Below are 22,054 nucleotides of genomic sequence, written 5' to 3' on the forward strand. Positions count from 1 at the left end.
TGTACTCTGCATATAAGTTAAATAAGCAGGGTGACAATATACGGCCTTGAAGTACTCCTTTTCCTATTTGGAACCAGTTGGTGGTTCCACGTCCAGGTCTGTTGTTTCCTGACCTGCATACAAATTTCCCAGGAGATTGGTAAGGTGGTCTGGTATTCCCATATCTTGAAGAATTTTCTACAGTTTGATGTGATCTGCACAGTCAAAGGCTTTGGCATAATCAATAAAGCAGAAGTAGATGTTTTTCTGGAATTCTTTTGCTCTTCCTATGATCCAACATGGTGAACTCCGGGAGTTGGTGGTGGACAGGGTGGCTGGTATGCTGCGGTTCATGGGGTCACAAAGAGTCAGATGCAACTGAGTGAACTGAACTGAACTGAAATTCTTTTTTGATGTCACATGACCTAATTTTGGACTTCGCTGGTGGCTCAGATGGTAAAGCATCTGTCTACAATGTGGGAGACCTGGGTTCGATCCCTGGGTCAGGAAGGTCCCTGAAGAAGGAAATGGCAACCCACTCCAATACTCTTGCCTAGAAAATCCCACGGATGGAGGAGCCTGGTAGGCTGCAGTCCATGGGGTCCCTAAGAGTCGGACACGACAAAGCAAAACCTTAAAGAATTAAAATGTTTCCGAATACTTTAATTTTGTCCCAGAACAAATCTCAAGAATAAGAATAAAGTTATTCAACATGCAATAAAATAAAATATAGAATATCTTATAGGATATAGAAATAAAATATAGAATGTTTTACAATCAATCAAAAATCACCACATATTCAAAGAAACAAGAAATAAAACCTGAAATTAAGAGAAAAGTCAGATATTCAAAAAGGACACAGAAATAACCCAGAGTATAGTATTATCAGACAAGTATAGTCATTTTAACTTAACATTTTAAGTCATTTCAAGAAACTAAAATCTTAGCTTATGATAAAAATCTTAAGTCCACTTATTTAAGCAGTTCAACAAACCCAAAGTACAAGAAATGTTAAAAAAAAAAGAAACTATATCAAGGCATATGGCAATCAAATTTCTTAAAAACCATTTTAAAAACAAAAGTCTTAAACACAACCAGAGGGGAAAATAGACAAATTACATTCAAAGAAACAAAGATAAGAATGTCACCAGACTTCTTTTTGTGAATAATATAAGCCAGAGACAGAAGAATAACAAGGGACTTTAAAAAAAAAAATCTGTCAACCTGATATTCTATACTCAGTTGAAATGTTTTTAAAAATACTTGAAAAGTACAGATTTATTCAGTTATGCAGAAGTAAAATAATTCATAAACATTATACCTGCACTATAGCAAATTTATACCTTGCTTCATATAACAAACCATTATCCCATTTGGGTCATAGACTTTAGATAAAACCTAAAATATACGACTTCTGCAAGGAAAAAGAGAACACCTTTGTGTCATGGTTGGAACAGACTCCCCCAGTAAAGAAGATAAGTGAATGTCTAATAAGTACATGAACAGTGCTCACATCATTAGACAAGATATACACGAAAATTAAAACCAAAATGAGGTATCAGCTCAGTTCAGTTCAGTCGCTCAGTCGTGTCCGACTCTGCGACCCCATGAGTCACAGCATGCCAGGCCTCCCTGTCCATCACCAACTCCCAGAGTTCACTCAGACTCATGTCCATCAAGTCAGTGATGCCATCCAGCCATCTCATCCTCTGTCGTCCCCTTCTCCTCCTGCCTCCAATCCCTCCCAGCATCAGAGTCTTTTCCAATGAGTCGACTCTTTGCATGAGGTGGTCAAAGTACTGGAGTTTCATACCTACGTACCTATTAAAATGTGTACATGTTAAAAAGACTTACCTTATTAACTGTTTATTAGAAGGCAGAGTTATTAGAACTTCCATACATTGCTTGTGCAAAAGAAAGAAAAGTATACAACTCATTTGAAAAATAATTTGGTAGTTTCTAGAAAGTATATACTTGTTAAGCATTTTGCTACTAGGTATTTATAATGGTAAAGGAAATAAATGTTCCTACAAAGACTTAGTTATGAATGTTTATGGCAGCTTTATTTTTAATAGCCCAAAGCTGGAACCAAATCAAATGTCCATCAGTATGTGAATGGATAAACTTTATTTTTTAAAAAATAAAACAGACTACTAAACAGTTTAAAAAGGAAAAGAATTTCAACAGGTGTTGGAAAACTAAGACCCTGGACTAAATTTAATACATAACCTGTTTTTGTGTGGTCTACAAGGTAAGAACATTGTTTACATTTTAAGAGTTATAAATAAGGAAGAATATTCAACAGAAACCTTATGTGGCCCAACAAAAATTTACTATACAATTTTTTGTTAAAAACAAAAAGTTTGTTGACCCCTGCACTATAACATCCTCTTAAATTCTTATAGTAGTTTAGAAATTCCTAATTTTCATATTTAGAAAATGCCTTATTCCATAACCTCATGAAGTAGGGAGTTAAGTAACAAAACTACAGAGTTTGTTATCTGTTACAAATTCAACACTTCTGAAAGACTTTAATATCCTCCCAATATCTTCATATGAAGTCCCAAATTGTATCCATCAGCATAGCTTAAAACATCTCTTATGACCTGATCCTTACTTAACCTTCTAGTCTTGTCGGTGGCCAATTCTCACTATTCTCCAGCAAATATGGATATTTTTTAAACCATAGGAAACCTGCTGACTATATTAATATCAAATAAAGTAATCCTCCTGATAATGAGTATTAAAAAATAAAGGCATTTCAGGGTCAATTCATCAGGAAGACATAAAAAGTCATAACTGTGTGTGAACTTAATAATAGAGTAACAAAATACAAGGAGCAAAAGTGGCCAGAACTGAAATGAGACATAAAAAAATCAAAATTACAGTTGGAAATTAAATACTGTCTTTTTCATAATTGATAGAACAATATCACAGAAAATCAGCAAAGGCATTGGATTTTTGAATGCACTGTATTTTCAGAAACAGTGAAATTGTAACATAAAATCTGTAGGACTTAATTACTTAATTGTCTATTTCATTAGATTATGGGAGGTGGCATTATCTAAATATAACAATTACAAATTTTCAAACTTAAAAAAAGAGCACATGCTTTTTTTTCTACAGATAATTTCTTCCCAACCAATTTTTCTAGAATAACTTTAACATACTTTTCAATAGAAATGTATATTTTGTGTATATATATATATATATATATACATATATATATATATATATATAGAGAGAGAGAGAGAGAGAGAGAGAGAGCTTATTTTATTTTAATCAATTGCAAGCTGTAGCACAGTAGCAGAATATCAAAGAAAAGGAAAACAGAGTGAAAGTCAATATACCAATATGCCTACCTAAACTTCTCTTTAAAGAAACTCCTTGCAGTACACTTGAAAATCATTACTTTTGATTTCCTTAAACTCTCTCTAAATCAAAATTTAGCTCCAACCTAATTTTATTCTCTTTTCCCTAAAGCACTCATCCATGTCCTTTGATCTCAGAATACTTATTAAATTCTGTGTATATTTCTATTACATTTATTTTGTTCATGAAAGTGTCCTAAACATGACCATATAAAATTATAACTGCACTTTGCAGAAAGTTATACAAGTGCAGATTCACAAATATTCTGTTTTTATATTCTATTTCCTATTCCTTCTTGTTTTCCTCTTTTTGAGCAGACTCTGAAGAAAGATACCTCTATAACTATGGCCATTTTGTAAATGACATTTAGGAAGGATGTGCTTTCCACCTTAAAAGGTCTGACCTGGCATTTTTTTCTTAATAGACAAGGTGATTTTCTGAAAGATTAAGAAGAAATCAGTTAAAAGTAGGTAGAGTATTCATAGCATCTATGGATTGAACCTACTTACAGTTTCTAAAAACTAGAATAACTCAAGGAATGCAATAATTCTCATACTGCTTTCAATGATTTGGGCTGTATAGGCAGTAATGCAGCCAAGAACTTCAAAATTCAGAAAGGTATGAAAAGATTGAAGCTATCCAGCATCCTTGAGGACATCTGGAAACCACCAGTGACATAAAGCTTTTGTTTTAATGTTTCCATGGGCCCCACACAAGTTAAGGAATCTGAATAGACTTAGTAAACAAACAAACAAAGGGTCTGGAAGGCAAACTTGGTGAAAGAATTAAATAGGAAAAGCAAAAAGAAAAACTTTCCCCAAATTGTATCCATAAGCAAGATTTAACTTTTTCTTTTTTTAACATTTATCCTCATGTAAGTTTCAGGTCTAAATTTACAGCACTCATGTCTTCTGGAAACTCTTCAGCTGAAAATATGTTTTCAGCTTAGAATTCTTAGATTATTAGTGCCCTCAGACTTCTGAGAGAAACAAATAGAAATTGCCCCAAAGACCTCAAAGAATTTATCAAATAATAATTTCTTTTTCAGTCACAACACATGTGGTTGTTGTTCAGTTGCTAAGTTGTGTCCAGCTCTTTGTGACCCCATGGACTACAGCACACTAGGCTTCCCTAAGGAGATAATGTCCTTCACTATCTCCCAGAGTTTTCTCAGATTCATGTCCGCTGAGTCAGTGATGCTATCTAACCATGTCATCCTCTGATGCCCTCTTCTTTTGCTTTCTATCTTTCCCAGTATCCCGGTCTTTTCTAGTGAGTTGACTCATCACATCACGTGGCCAAACTATTGGACCTTCAACATAATTCTTTTCAATGAATATTCAAGTTTGATTTCCTTAGTATTGACCGGTTTGATCTTCTCATGGTCCAAGGGACCCTCATGAGTCTTCTCCAGCACCACACTTTGAAAGCATCAGTTCTTCAGCTCTCAGCCTTCTTTATGGTCCAACTCTCATAGCTGTACATGACTACTGGAAAAGCCATAGCTTTGACTATATAGACTTTTGTTAGCAAAGTGATGTCTGGTTTTTAATATGCAGTCTAGGTTTGTCATAGTTTTCCTTTCAAGGGGCAAGCATCTTTTAATTTCATTGCTGCAGTCACCATCTGAAGTGAGTTTAGAACCCAAGGGAAAAAAAATTCTGTCACTGCTTCCACTTTTCCCCCACTTGCCATGAAATAATGGAACCAGATGCCATGATCTTAATTTTTTGCATATTGAGGGTTTTTGTTGTTGTTGTTGTTGTTGAATGTTGAGTTTTAACTAACTTTTCCACTCTCCCCTTTCACCCTCATAAGAGGCTCTTTAGTTCCTCTTCACTTTGGTATCATCTTCATATCTGAGCTTGTGGATATTTCTACCAGCAATCTTGTTTCCAGCTTGTGATTCATTCAGTCCAGCATTTTGCATGATGTACTCTGCATAGAAGTTAAATAAATAGGGTGACAATATACAGCCTTGTTGTACTCCTTTCCCAATTTTGAACCAGTCAGTTGTCCCATGTAAGTTTCTAGCTTTTGCTTCTTGACCTGCATATAGGTTTCTCAGGAGACAGGTAAGGTAGTCTGGTATTCCCATCTCTTGAAGAATTTTCCACAGTTTGTTGTGATCCACACAGTCAAAGGCTTTAGTATAGTCAATGAAGCAGAAGGAGATGTTTTTCTGTAATTCCCTTGCTTTCTCTGTGATCCAGTGAATGTTAGCAATTATCTCTGGTTCCTCTGCCTTTGCTAAACCCAACTTGTATGTTTGGAAGTTCTTGATTCACATACAGGCTCCTCTGTTCATGAGATTTTTCAGGCAAGAATACTGGGGTGGGTTGCTGTTTCCTCCTCCAGGGAATCTTCCTGACTCAGGGATTAAATCCTGCATCTCCTGTGTCTCTTGCATTGAAGGCAGATTCTTTACCCAGGAAGCCATCAGGGAAGCCCCTAACATATACAGCATGTTATTAAAAACAAGCATTAATGATCAAGAAAAGAAACAAACAATAGAATGAGATATATGAATTCAAATATTAGTATTATCAGATCCAGAAAATAAATGTTTAAGTATTAGTAAAAGTAGAAGTAGACATCAATAGAGAGATAAGTAAGCAGAGTATAAAATATGAATAGGCAAATGGCCAATTAAAAACCACCGGTCCTTCCCACAGGTGCCCAAGTCATGGAGTGACACTGCAGTGTGGCATATAGGCGTTAAAAACCCTCAGCAAAATATCTTTCTAACCCTAAAAATAGAAACATGGAGACCTTGTGATTTGTATGTTGTAGAACTCCAATCATTTTCTCCTCTGTTTTGAGGAGGGAGGAGTCTTACCCAGAGGGTGTCCCTAGTCCTGTGATACTGCGCTAGTAGACAGAGGACTGATTCTGAGAGGAACCTGTCTTTTAGAGAAGCAAACCGGGAAAAGCAGTCCCTGGAAGTCAGAGAGTGTGGGCAAAACGGGTCTCCTAATTCAGTGTATGAGACACACAAGTTCAATTAACCCATGAGTTAAGCAAATATGAGACAGATTCAAAGCATCATAGCAAAAACCTTGGAATATATTCTGATATTAGAATCACTGCCCCAGCAACCGAGACAGAACTCTCAATCTAAACTTAATCATGCAAATTGCAAAAGAGACTGGTGAGTGATCAGAAGATTTTAACAGGACCCAGAGTCTTCACAACATACTAAAATTGTCTGAGACACAATCCAAAATTCATCCACATGAATGAACCAGGAAAATTCTTAAGGGAAAGGATTGTCAACAGATGCCAATGCTAAGATATTCCATATGGTGGAGATATCAGAGAGAAACTTTAAAGCAGCTATTTTAATCATGCTTCACAAGATATAATATATGCCCTTAAATGAAAGATAAGAAAGAAATTCTAAAAAAAGGAATAAAGAAAACTGTAAAAGAAAAGGACAAATGGAAATGTGGCAAATATCTAAAATTATCTGTGATACTGTGATACTGCAAACTATAAAACATCACCCAGAAAAATTGAAGATGACCTAAACAAACAGATATATTCCTGGACTGGAAGATTCAAATTTAAGACATCATTTTTTCCCAAATTAAAAATATAAATTATCTAGGATAGACAAAATAATTTTTAAAAAGAACAAAATTGGAGGACTTCAACTAGCAGATTTAAAGAACCTCTCTCTAAAGCCACTGTGATTAAGAGAATATGGAATTATCAAAAAGATATTTAGATTAATGAGAGAGAATTGGTGATTCAGAGATAGATTCTCATGTATTTGGAGCTAGGAAAACTATATATTTATATAGAGAAAATAAAATTTTACTCTTGCCTCATTATTGTATATAAAAATTGAGATGTATCATTGACCTTGTTGTGAAAACTAAAAAGGTAACATTCTTGAAAGAAGTCATAGGAAAAAATCCTTGCAACATTAGAATAAGCAAACATTTCTTGTATTAGATACACAGGAAACACACACCAAGATAATTAATGAACTGAACTTTATCACAAATAAGAACAATTTCCCTTTGAAAGATTTTGAAAACAAAACAAAGGGACAAAAAAAAAAAAAAAAACAAAGAAATGGGAAAAAATTGCAATACAAATATTTGTCAAATAGTTGTATCCAAAATGCATAAGGAATCTTGCAACACAAGAATAATGTGAATAGCCCAATTTAAATATAAAATATTAAAACAGACATTTCACAAAAGAATGTATGTTTATGACAAACAGGCACTTGAAAAGATGTTCAGCACCATTAGTCATCAGGAAAATGCAAATTTAAACCACAATGATTATGTCTCTATATCCATTAGAATAATTGCATATTTAAAACCTAATAACAAGTGTTGATGAAGATGGGTAGCAACTAGAACTCTCATATCCACTGGGTGGAGTATAAAGCAGTATCGTCACTTTGGTAAACTTTTTGGTTAGAATATAAAGTTAAACACATACCTACCATAGAGCCCAGTTGTTCCATTTCTAGGTACTTCCCAAGGAGAATGGTTTGCCAACCAGTCTTCTCCCAGGGGTAATACAGTGTCATAATACCTTCACAGAGACACAAGCAACTGAGTTTACAATAGTGTTAGGAGACAATGCTGAGCCTTTTTACATTTTTGAAATTAAATTATATCTTAAGGTTAAAATATGATATTTTATTATAGATTTTTTAAGGCTTTTTCTTTTGATTTTAAAGATCTTGGTAAAAAGTTAATAGAAAAATTTTGTAAGACAATGATACAAGAACATAGAAAATTTTAGTTTTACCTATGATTTTTACTCTCAAAAATAAATATTAACAGTTACATTCTTATTATTTCATACTTTGAGTATTTTAAAATATGTGATAAAATCAATAAAAATAAAGATTTTTATTATTCCTTATTATTTTAGAACAAATGTGAGATCATAAAAGCTTTTTTTCAAAACTTCAGCATTACTCAAGTTACATTTTCTCTTGTTATCTTAGGTACTTTCTTTGCTTCACTAGTTTTGCTTTTTTTTTTTTTAATGCAAAAGTTTCCAATGAACAATTTCTAATAGACCTAACAGATATACAGCATCTTGTTAAAAATTCATGCCGGCCAGAATATTAGAAGGTCAGAAAATGCCTTTGAATTTATGCCATGGTCTTTTAGATAATTCATTCAGGTTTTAAAAGGGAAATTCCTCATTAAGTAAAGGACCTAATGCTTATTAATTTATATGCTTAAGCAAGGGGCACCACTAATTCATTTATTAAATATCAGAGACCATATGCTTTCACCCCTTGTCCTCGCTTATTGATTAATTGCTTTAAGCCAATACAGATGAAAGCAAGGGGAAAAAACAGTAACCTAGGTGAGTTTCTGATCTCCTTTTCTAACCTAATGAAAGATGGCACTTGTTTATATTCCTGTGCAAAAAGCTCAGATGATGCAGTTCAAAATTAGTTTTCTTGTATAACTATGAATTTTTCAATCCTTGATCAGTGTGATGCAGTCACTTAGATGCAATGAAATGATATGCAGAAATGTAGGAAGTGAATGGAGTGGAAGCAGTAATGGAAGCACTAACGGAATGCCGGAGTCTATGTCCAGATTGAACACATTCCTCATGGACACATATAATTCAACAGGACATGTTGCTCAAGCATGTTCAGTTCAGTTCAGCCGCTCAGTCGTGTCCGACTCTTTGTGACCCCATGAATCGCGAGATAATACATGTCTAGAGGATAAAGGGGTGAAGCAGAGAGGAAGGAACTGTTTGGTTAGGTGAGGCTGAGGAATATTGGGTAAAACATAGATGTAGATAAGCAGACAAAGAGAAGGAGAGAGATATACAGCTACATATGCATACACACACACACATATTTCCTTCGTGGTTAGTTGGCAGGTTCTATGTGTATTTTTTTGTTTTGTCTGTGTTTATCATTTAAGTTACTTTCCCAGCAAGCAGAAGAAAGACATTTCCTAAGTTGAACAGAGTTGGGATATAATTATTGTATATCTTGTATCTCACAGACTTGATAAAGATGGAGAATAGGCTTGAAAAATACAGAAGCTAGGATCTAGATAGTAGGAATCCTGTCGGGGAACAACCATGGAATGCATGAGCTCCAGCTGTCTTTCAGTCAATTGTTTCAGCCCTTGAAACATTCATTCAAAGTTAAGATGGGAAAACCATAGGAGATAGAATTCAGTTGGCTAGTTTAGGTTACATCTGATATTTTTATACACAAAGGGCTCCTTTGGTTTATAATTCCACCAGGACTACACATAATCAAGGAGAAGTGACTTCAGGGAAGAGATCAAGGTACTACTTTCCAAAGAAAGGTAACTCTTGACAACTACAAAATAGAATAAAACTCACTACAATGCAGGATTCCCAAGAATATTTTTATACCTATTGTTTCCAAAGTTTATTTGGTCTTGACACTTTGTGAGGTTTTATTTATATATATTTTTTCAGAATATTGATGTAACAAATAATGTTTTAGGATACAGCCTGTGGGAAGCCAGACTTACAAGCACAGCACCAGTGATCAGACTACATTGTTAGTAGAGGACATTTGTTTACCTGATATGACTCAGTGCTGTTTTTGTAAAAAATCTTTTAAGTGTTTTGGATACTATGTTTTATGCATAACTACGTGCAAGTGCAAGTGAGTAGGAGAGTAAAATTGTCTTATTCTGCTCCAGTTATTATAACAAAATACTATAGCCTGGGTGGATTAAACCACTGATTTTGTCACAGTTATGGAGGCAAGAAGTCTAGGATCAAGGTGCTGGGAGATTTGGTATCTGGTTAGGTCTTGCATTCTGTCTCATAAACAACTACTTCCTTACTATGTCCTTACATTGTCTTTCCTCAGTGCCCAAACATTAGGGGAGTGAGTTGGAGGGAGAGAAAGCTCTCAGGTTTCTTTCTGTTTTTATAAGGACACCAATTCCATCATGAAGACACCATCCACATTACCTCATCTAAACCTATCTCCCAAAGACCTCATCTACAAATACTATAACATTGTATGTGAGGGTTTCAAGGTAAGAGTTTTGAGGGAGACAGAGGCATTCATTCTCTAATAAAAATATTCTAGATTATTATGTGAAAAAGGAAAGAAATTCCGTCTTATAGGACTTTTTACCAACTATTAGATTGGTGCAATGGAGAAGGAAATGGCACCCTATTTCAGTACTCTTGCTTGGGAAATCCCATGGACAGAGGAGCCTGGTAGGCTAGAGTCCATGGGATTGTGAAGAGTCGGACAAGACTGAGTGACTTCACTTTCACTTTTCACTTTCATGCATTGTAGAAGGAAATGGCAGCCCACTCCAGTATTCTTGCCTGGAGAATCCCAGGGACCGAGGAGCCTGGTGGGCTGCTGTCTATGGGGTCGCACAGAGTCGGATGCGACTGAAGTGACTTAGCAGCAGCAGCAGCAGCAGCAGCAGGTTGGTGCAGACATAACTGCAGTTCCAGACCATTAATTTTAAATCATTATAAGTATGATCAAACAAATCTTTATTATTCAAAATATGAACCATTACAATCAACACATTTTTGCCAATGAGAAGGGTTTACTCCTGTAGCATAAACATCTGTGCTTTGGGATTCAATGAACTCTTAGAAAGCATTTTCAACCTCTAGTTGCTCGTGGAAGTGTTTTCACTGCAAAAACTTGTTGAGATGCTTAAAAAAATGATAGTCACTTGGCAAGAGGTCAGGTGAATATGGCAGATGAGGCAAAACATTGTAGCCCAATTTATTTAACTTCATCAATTCTTCTTGATGAAGAATTGCACCCTTTGTGTTGACCAGTGGTTACTGCAGGCATTGAAGATTTCAGTGTATCTTATTGATTTGCTGAACATACTTCTCAGATATAATGGTTTCTCTGGAATTCAGAAAGCTGTAGTGGATCAGACTGGCGGCAAATCACCAAACAATGACCATGACCTTTTTCTGGTGCAATTTGGCTTTAGGAAGTGCTTTTGAGCTCCTTCTCAGTCCAACCACTGAGCTAGCTAGTCATCACCAGTTTTTGTATAAAATCCACTTTTGTGGCACATCACAATCCCAGAGGATTCTCTGTTCCTTGTTGCATAGAGTAAGAGAAGATGACATTTCAAAATGACAATTTTTTTGATTTTTAGTGAGCTCATGAGACATCCACTTATTGAGCTTTTTCACCTTTCCAATTTGCTTCAAATGCCAAATGAGCATAGAATGGTTGATGTTGAGTTCTTCAGCAACTTCTCATGTAGTTGTGAGAGGATCAGCTTCAATGATCCTCTCAATTGGTCGTACTCAACTTCCAATGACTGTCCACTGTGCTTCGCATCTTGAAAGCTCGCATCTCTTTTGCAAACCTTTTTGAACCACCACTGCACTGTATTTTCCTTAGTTCCTGGGTCAAATGTATTGTTGATGTTGTGAATTGTCTTGGCTGTTTCAAGACCCATTTTGAACTCAGATAAGAAAATCATTCAAATTTGCTTTTTGTCTAACATAATTTTCTTGGCCTAAAATAAGTATAAAATAAATAGCAAGTAATGTTATTAGGAAGGAAACATAAAGTAAGAAATGTACATTAAAATGATGTATAACATAACCACACATATTAAGGATGTATTCCAATATCAAATGGCAAATTTCAACAATGCAAAATCACAATTACTTTTGCACTAATCTAATATGTATCTTCCACACTTATTAAATAGAGATTCAAAAGGAGAGATAGTTTTAACAATGACAGCAGCAGTAATTAAGATTTATAGTGCTAGGTCTATGTTAAGCACTATACATTCATTATTTTATTTAATTATCACAACAATCCAATATTGTTATTCATATTCTAATTTTATAGGTGAGAAAATAGAAGCAAAAAAGTAGCATGCCCAATCACTTAACTAATAAAACAGAGAATAACAGAATGGTTTTATTTTTTGTGTTTATATAAAAATACCTTATTTCATTGTTCATACTTTCTCATTTATTTAAAAAATGTATAGTGAACACTTACTGAAATGTACAAATACTTTAAAATACTTAAACATTACTATTCTGCTTAGAGTGTTTGTTTAACTGTTGAGTTTCATGGCAGAAACTTGGGCTATTTACCAAAGTAACAGAAAAAAAAAAAAAAAAAAAACACCTCATCTAACTGAGTGTAAAAATTGTTATGGCTTTTGGCATATACTTCTTTTCACCTGATTTATTAGCCCTTAAAAACATGCAAAATTAAATATGTGCAACTGACACCTCTGTAAAGATTATGGTTAATTTATTTTATAATCACATCTCAGGCATTTTTATGAGAGTTGGATGACTTTAAATCTGATGTGGGATATAGATCTTTCACTCATTCAATTTGATTATGGTCAGGAGGTTCTGAGCCATGCAAAGAACAGTTATTCCCTGCTTAGTTTACTAAGGCAATATTTATATAAAGTTGTCCACAATTTGAAGAGTTTTTGAAAGGAAATGTCAAAGCTTACTTTCACAATGTGTTTGCTGCTGCTGCTGCTGCTGCTGCTAAGTTGCTTCAGTCGTGTCCGACTCTATGCGACCCCATAGACGGCAGCCCATCAGGCTCCTCCGTCCCTGGGATTCTCCAGGCAAGAACACTGGAGTGGGTTGCCATTGCCTTCTCCAATGCATGAAAGCGAAAAGTGAAAGTGAAGTCTCTCAGTTGTGTCCGACTCTTATCGACCCCATGGACTGCAGCCCACCAGGCTCCTCCGTCCATGGGATTTTTCAGGCGAGAGTACTGGAGTGGGGTGCCATTGCCTTCTCTGAGTGTGTTTACAGGCTTCAAAAATAAATAAAGTTTTTAAGAAGTTATTTTCAACAATCATATTTCATTTATTCATTCAAAGAAAGAAAAACTTGCTTAAGGCCATAACTTCTAAAGCTATTTTTGTGATAGACTAATACATTCTAATAGAACTTAAAGCACTCTGCTGGATGGCAAATATAAATTGTTGTAAGATTTTAGAAAATATACTTTTTACTTTTATTTTTTTTACTTTTTAAAAACTTTTTACCTTTTATATGCACACATACGTGACTCCTACTTGTGTCATATAGTTAAGACTGAATTCCTTATGTTTGAAAGCTGACAATACATATTAAATTCATACTGCAAGCCAGAAAACACATTTCCACATCTCTCATACTCTCTGTGACCATTTGAAATATAATAGAGATGGAGAATGTGATAAAAAGATAAGTTGGGAATATATAACTATTTTCTTCAAGAAAAACCAATTGTCCATATTAGGAGAAGATTAGAAGTTCCTCCTCTTCATGCATCACAGTCTTGTGGTGAAAGGGCTAGTGAACTCAATGAAGCTATGAGCTATGCTGTGCAAGGCCACCCAGGACAGATGGGTCATAGAGAAGAGTTCTGACAAAACATGGCCCACTGAAGGAGAAAATGGCAACCCATTCCAGTATTTTTGCTGCAAGAACCTCATGAACAGTATGAAAGAGCAAAAATATAAAACATTGGAAGATGAGCCCTGCAGGTCAAAAGGTGTCCAATATGCTACTGGGGAAGAACAGAGGGTCATTACTAATGGTTCCAGAAAGAATGAAGTGGCTGGTCCAAAGAGGAAACAACACTGAGATGTGGATGTGTCTGGTGGTGAAAGTAACGTCCAGTGCTGTGAAGAACTATATTGCATAGGAACCTGGTATGTTAGGTCCATCAATCAAGATAAATTGGATGTGGTCAAGCAGGAGATGGCAAGAGTGAATGTTGACATCTTAGGAATCAGTGAACTAAAATAAAATGAGAATGGGTAAATTTAATTCAGATGACCATTATGTCTACTACTGTGGGCAAGAATCTCTTAGAAGAAATGAAGTAGCCACCACAGACAACAAAAGAGTTTGACATCCAGTACTTGGGTATGACCTCAAAATCAACAGAATGATCTTGGTTTGTTTCCAAGGCAAACCATTCAACATCACAGTAATCCAAGTCTATGCCCCAACAACTAATGCTGAAGAAGCTGAATTAAGTTGACTGGTTCTATGAAGACCTACACCACCTTCCAAAATTCACACCAAAAAAAGATGTCCTTTTCATCATAGCAGAATGGAATGCAAAAATAGGAAGTTAAGAGATACCCAGAATAATGGGCAAGTTTGGCCTTGTACATTTTTGAGTACAAAATGAAGCAGGACAAAGGCTAACATAGTAAAAGCAAAGACATCACTTTTGTTGACAAAAGTCTGTAGTGTCAAAGCTATGGTTTTTCCAGAAGTCATGTATGGATGTGAGAGTTGGACCATAAAGATGGCTGAACACTAAACAATTGATACTTTCAAACTGTGGTGCTGGAGAAGACTCTTGTGGGTCCTTTGGACAGCAAGGAGATCAAGCCAGTCAATCCTTAAAGAAATCAACACTGAGTATTCATTGGAAGGACCAATGCTGCAGCTGAAGTTCCTGGACTTTGGCCACCTCTTCTAATGAAGAGCTGACTCATTGGAAAATATCTTGATGCTGGGAAAGATTGAATGCAAAAAGAGAAAGAGGTGGCAGAAGATGAGATGATTAGATGGCATCACCAACTCTATAGACATTAATTTGAGCAAACTCCAGGAGACAGCGGAGTATGAGGAAGCCTGGTGTGCTGCAGTCCATGAGATCGCAAAGAGTTGGACACAACGTAACAACTGAAAAACAAAAAATAAAACAAGACCCTACTCTAATTCCATTTCTGATAATAAGTACTTTCCTAATCTTAAATAGATTGCTTGGTCCCCTGAACCATGTGTTAAGTGAATGGTAGACCTATAAGGAAGCTAGGGGGAAAAACTGCTCAAAGTTTTACCACATTGCCAGCACCCAAACTTCACTGCTTCTTAAATGAAGTCATTCTCTTTGGTTGGAAAATTTTAGTTGCAAGAGATGTCCTTACCTTAAGGACAAGCCATCACTGCATGGCAATAGTTTGAGGTTTGATTTGAGGTTAGCTCTTGATGGAACAATGTTTTTTTTTTTCTACTTGTGTTTAACACACACAATTAATTTCCAAGCTAAAAACCTTGTTTATCTTATTCATTCTTTTTGTACAGACTTGTTTATCACAACCTTAAAAAAAAAATAGCATCCAGAATCTCAAATCCTGTATGACTTGAACAGAGCAAGAGCAAAATATATCCTGATATGGTGACTACTCTTCTGATTGGGACTTCCCAGGTGGTGCTAGTGGTAATGAATCCACATGCCAGCGCAGGAGATGCAAGAGTTGGGTTTAATCCTTGGGTCAGGAAGATCACCCAGAGCAGGAAATAGGAACCTGTTCCAGTATTCTTGCCTGGGAAATTCCATGAACAAAGGAGCCTGGTGGGCTACAGTTCATACAGTTGCAGAGTGGACACAACTGAGAGACTGAGCATGTCTTCTGATGCAGCTAAACTCACATTATGGAGGGTTGTTTTGTTTTAATAACCATAATACTCCAATGTATCATATTGAACATGCAAGTTGCTAAATGCCTACATCTTTTAATACATACATTGCTAAATTGCAAGACTATTACCCTGTCCTTTCATAGCCAAATCTTAACTCAGAATCCAGGAGTCACCTTTTTCCCTGTTTTAAACATTATCATCACTATTTCAGTATAAGGCTGTTTTGAAAGAAGACCTTTGTTGTGCTGAATATTATATGTTGTTCATAATATTATGTCATCATAGCTTTTACAAGTCAGTGTCCTATTCACATCATTGGTAAAGATTTTTCAATTGTCAAATTAGAGGATTAGCATTTATATAGGATACACTTTCTCACTCTCATATACACACATACATTTCACGTACACTTTAAATTTACTTTAGATAGTAGTTTAACCAGATCAAAATTAAACTATTAATACTTTTATTATCATGGTTAAATGCCTTGGTGAAATCAGTATTTAGCATATCTGTGATCTTATATCAATGATTAGTCTACAAATTGTATCAGAAAATGAAATGAAGTTCAGCCTTAGTATTAAATAGTTCATTTTTGAAGAGACCTCAAACAACAGTGTTCTCAGTCTTGGCTACACATTATAATCACCTGGGAATCTGGGGTGTATGCCGATACCCAGGCCCCACCCAGATCAAGTGAATCTGCAGCTCTGCTAGGGGACCCTGAGAATGGGTTAATTTATAAAAACTCCCCAGGTGCTTCTGGTGGTTTCTACGCCATGCTTACCTCAAGCAAGACATAACACTCAGTTGTTCAAGTTGACTTTAGCTGAACTTCATTTCATGTGATACACTGACTTAAATCATTATTAATTGAATAATTATATGATGTTAATTAAATGATGTCAAATCATTCCCTTTTCAATTATAAACTTATAATCATCAAGAAGAATGCCTCAGTTTGGTAATAGCAATTATTAATGTGATTCAGTAACATAAATATCCCCTTAAAAAACACAAAGGATCATGATGTAGCATTTTGGCAGGCAGGAGCATCTAGAAAGAATTTTAAAACATGGGTTTGAGTTCATTATATTCATCATGACATTTCTGTTAGTAGTAAGGGATATATATGGTTTCCATTTATAGAAGTAATCAAAACATTCTTTTTAAAAACAGACCCTACTGGGGCCTCCCTGGTAGCTCAGTAGTGAAGTATCTGCCTGCCAATGGAGGAGGCACAAGTTCGATCCCTGATCTGAGATATCTCACATGCTGCAGAGTAACTAGGCCCATGCACCACACCTACTGAACCTGTGCTCCACTGCCCGGGAGCCACAACTGCTGGAGCCCATGAGCCCTAGAACCAGTGCTCCACAATAGGAGAAGCCGCACAGTGAGACGCCTCAGCCCTGCCACTGGGGAGTAGCCCCCACGTGCCACAGTTAGAGAAAGGCCTGTGCAGCAGCAAAGACGTAGCCCAGTCATAAATAAATAAAGTACAGTTATATTAAAAAACAACAAATCCTAATATTGATGGTATGCAGAAATGATCATGACAGAGTTATGGAATGGACTAAGAGTGAGAAAATAGTAGTTTAAACTTTCTAGAATCTACTCAAATACCTATTCTTTTAGAAATGTTACAATGATATTTTTCATGTCTTCTTTCTTTAGGCTTTCTCGAAATTGCACTCTAAATATTTTCTGAGTACTACTTAGTAAACTTGGAAGTCATTCACTATGCACAGCTGGAGACAAGTCTTTTGAAAAGATCCTGGTTCTTGCTTAGCAGCTTATCTTCTGTGTTGGTTTACAATGTCTTTGGTCATCAGATTTTAGCTCCACAAATCAAATATTGATTCTGTTTTTGTCCCAACTCAATGAGCTTCCTAATCATGTTTGATTTTTTTTTTTTTTTTTTTTTTGCTGTTGTTAAATCAAAGTGGAAATCGCATAATTCTACTTGGTCTTCTGTATCTTCCTTATCTTGCAAGTTTCTGTTTTAATGTGTTCATTCTATCACTGAATGTAAAAATTCTCTGGTACTTTTTAGTATTATTTTTTAAATTTACTATATTTTAGAATTTAGGATACTATAGGGTTATGCCACTATTTTAAATAGGATTGCTTAAATATGTCACTTTTGTATATATATATTTTTCTTTTTTAGTTATAGTTTTTTATTTTTTTCATGCAGTCTATTAACCAAAAGGAAGTTTCAGATCTTAAATCTTATCTTGGAGATCATTCTGGCAAGTATTCTTAATTTATAGATTAAGAAAATGAGAGCACAGAAAATACTAATTAAAAAGCAAGCTATATGCCCCAGAGCAAAGTGAAAAAGTTGGCCTAAAGCTCAACATTCAGAAAACAAAGATCATGGCATCCGGTCCCATCCCTTCATGGCAAATAGATGGAGAAACAGGAGAAAAAGTGGCAGACTTTATTTTTGGGGGCTCCAAAATCACTGCAGATTGTGACTGCAGTGATGAAATGAAAAGATGCTTATAGACTGGTTCCAAATAGGAAAAGGAATACGTCAAGTCTGTATATTGTCACCCTGCTTATTTAATTTATATGCAGAGTACATCATGAGAAACACTGGGCTGGATGAAGCACAAGCTGGAATCACGATTGCCAGGAGAAATATCAAGAACCTCAGACATGCAGATGACACCACCCTCATAGCAGAAAGTGAAGAGGAACTAAAGAGCCTCTTGAGGAAAGTTAAAGAGGAAAGTGAAAAAGTTGGCTTAAAGCTCAACATTTAGAAAACTAAGATCATGGCATCCGGTCCCATCACTCCATGGCAATAAGATGGGGAAGCAGTGGAAACAGTGGCTTACTTTATTTTGGGGGGCTCCAAAATCACTGCAGATGGTAATTGCAGCCATGAAATTAAAAGACACTTACTCCTTGGAAGGAAAGTTATGACCAAACTAGATAGAATAATAAAAAGCAGAGACATTACTTGGTCAACAAAGTTCCATCTAATCATGGTTTTTCCAGTAGTCATGTATGGATGTGAGAGTTGGACTATAAAGAAAGCTGAGCGCCAAAGAATTGATGCTTTTGAACTGCGGTGTTGAAGAAGACTCTTGAGAGTCCCTTGGACTGCAAGGAGATCCAACCAATCCATCTTAAAGGAAATCAATCATAGTGTTCACTGGAAAGAGTGATGTTGAAGCTGAAACTCCAATACTTTGGCCTCCTGATGCAGAGAGCTGACTCATTTGAAAAAACCCTGATGTTGGGAAGGGTTGAGGACAGGAGGAGAAGGGGATAACAGAGGACGAGATGGTTAGATGGCATCACCAACTCAATGGACATGAGTTTGGGTAAACTCCAGGATTTGGTGATGGACAGGGAGGCCTGGTGTGCTGCAGTTCATGGGGTTGCAAAGAGTTGGACACGATTGAGCAACTGAACTGAACTGAACTGAACTTCTTGGAAGAAAAGTTATGACCAACCTAGGCAGCATATGAAAAGTAGAGACATTACTTTGCCCACCAAGGTCCATCTAGTCAAGGCTATGGTTTTTCCAGTAGTCATGTATGGTTGTGAGAGTTGGAAAAGACTCTTGAGAGTCCCTTGGACTACAGGATCCAACCAGTCCATCCTAAGGGAGATCAGTCCTGTATATTCATTGGAAGGACTGATTCGAAGCTGAAACTCCAATACTTTGGCCACCTGATGCGAATAGCTGACTCATTTGAAAAAACCCTGATGCTGGGAAAGATTGAGGGTGTGAGGAGATGGGGATGATAGAGGATGTGACAGTCTGTGTCTTTTGGTTGGAGCATTTAATCTATTTACATTTAAAGTAATTATTGATATATATGTTCCTATTGCTATTTGCTTAATTGTTTGGGGTTGATTTTATAGCTCTTTTTTCTTCTCTTGTATTTCTTGACTATTTAAACCCTTTAATATTTGTTGTAAAGCTGGTTTGGTGGTTCTGAATTCTCTTAACTTTAGCTTTTCTGAAAAGCTTTTTATCTCTCCATCAATTTTCAATGAGATCCTTGCTGGGTACAGTGATTTTGGTTGTAGATTTTTCTCTTTCAGTACCTTAAGTATATCCTGCCATTCCCTTCTAGCCTGCAGAGTTTCTGCTGAAAATCAGTTAAGTATATGGGGTTTCCCTTGTATGTTATGTGTTGCTTCTCTCTTGCTGCTTTTAATATTCTCTCTTTGTGTTTAATCTTTGTTAGTTTGATTAATATGTCTCTTGGTGTGTTTCTCCTTGTGTTTATCCTGTATGGGACTCTTTCTGCCTCTTGGACTTGATTGACTATTTCCTTTTCCATTTTGGGGAAATTTTCAACGATAATCTCTTCAAAAAATTTCACATACCCTTTCTTGTTCTCTTCTTCTTCTGGGACCCCTATAATTTGAATGTTGGTGCATTTGATATTCTTCCAGAGGTCTCTGAGACTATCTTCAGTTCTTTTCATTCTTTTTACTTTATTCTGCTCTTCAGAAGTTATTTCCACCATTTTATCTTGAAAGTTAAAGATAAAACTCACTGATTCATTCTTCTGCTTCAGATATTCTGCTATTGATTCCTTCTAGAGTATTTTAATTTCACTAATTGTGTCGTTTGTCTCTGTATGTTTATTCCTTAATTCTTCTAGAACTTTGTTAATTAATTCTTGCATTATCTCCATTTTTCTTTCAAGGTTTTTGATCATCTTTACTATCATTATTCTGAATTCTTCTTCAGGTAGTTTGCCTATTTCCTCTTCATTTATTTGGACTTTTGTGTTTCTAGTTTGTTCCTTCAATGGTGTAGCATTTCTCTGCCTTTTCATCATTATTATTATTTTTTAACTTATTGTGTTTGAGGTCTTCTTTCCCCAGGCTTCAATGTTGAATTCTTTCTTTGTTCTGGTTTCTGATCTCCTAAGGTTGGTCCAGCGGTTTGTGTAAACTTCCTATAGGGTAAGATTTGTGCTGAGTTTTTGTTTGTTTGCTTTTCCTCAGATGGGCAATGCTGAGTGAGGTGGTAATCCTGTCTGCTGATGATTGGATTTGTATTTTTGTTTTGTTTGTTGTTTAGATGCACAGGGTGCTACTCATGGTTGGGCAGTGCTGGGTCTTGTATTCAAGTGGTTTCCTTTTTGTGAGATTTCACTATTTGATACTCCCTAGCGTTTATTCTCTGGTAGTCTAGAGTCTTGGGGTCAGTGCTCCCACTCCAAAGGCTCAGGGCTTGATCTCCAGATTAAATTTAAAGGATGTTGTGATGCTCATTGCCACTGAAGGAGTCCATATGGGATGAAGAAGCACTACGGGAAGAGTCCATGAGTAGCCACCATGTTTTGGGTCTGTTGGATAACTGAATCCAAGCTCACTACACTTGCCACAGGACAGGCCAATGAATCTGAGAGACGAGGTGTTGAGGCAAGGAAAAGACTTTAATTGGGAAGCCAGCAGACAGAGAAGATAGCAAGATAGCACCTCAAAATAACCATCTTCCAGACTTGCATTCTTAAAAGTATACCCATTGATTCCCAACTTCAACAGGGAGTTTCACGTATAGCCACAGTAGTTTGCTTTGGTGTTTTCTTTTTTCTCATTACAGTAATTCATAATTTTTTTAATCTCATGTATTCATGAAGCTATATTACTAACTAGAGCAGAATTTTCCAGCTTTAATTGCATTGCCACTTTGTGCTGGATAGCTATTTGTTGGAGCAGGGGGCTGTAGGATGCTGAGCAACATCCTTGGCCTCTACCCACTAGATGCTAGTAGTATCCCAAAGTTGTGACATTGAAAATGTGTTCAGACACAGGCAGATATCATGGAGGTGGCAGGCAAAACTGCCCCTGGATAAGAACAATTGCTCTGGAAGTTTGGGTCACAGGATCATATCTTTTTCCTTTCCCTAAAGTCATTTTTGAGGCTCCTAAATCCTTAGTTTTAGAGTAGCCCAATTCTGTTCTTGGGCAGTTATAGACATTTAGAAGGCATAAGAAAAAATTTAAATTTATCATTTACAAATCACTTTCTCCACTTTTTTTCTCCATATGACATGAAAAGATCTTATTTCTTTCCAAAATATTTGAAAGAAAAATTTACTATCATGACCAAATAATTCAGGAATTTATAATATATGGGCCTTTCTTCAGATGGAATTCATAGATAAACTCTATCACCAAGACCCTTGCCGCTTTTCTTGTTTTGTGACCTTTAATAGGAAATCGTGGTTGGTTAGGCAAAAGTAGCATATTTTTAAAACAAAATGCCTTTGATATCTCTTTCTTCACTAATCAA

Source organism: Budorcas taxicolor, chromosome 1 (genome assembly GCF_023091745.1).
Source record: "Budorcas taxicolor isolate Tak-1 chromosome 1, Takin1.1, whole genome shotgun sequence".
NCBI lineage: Eukaryota > Metazoa > Chordata > Mammalia > Artiodactyla > Bovidae > Budorcas > Budorcas taxicolor.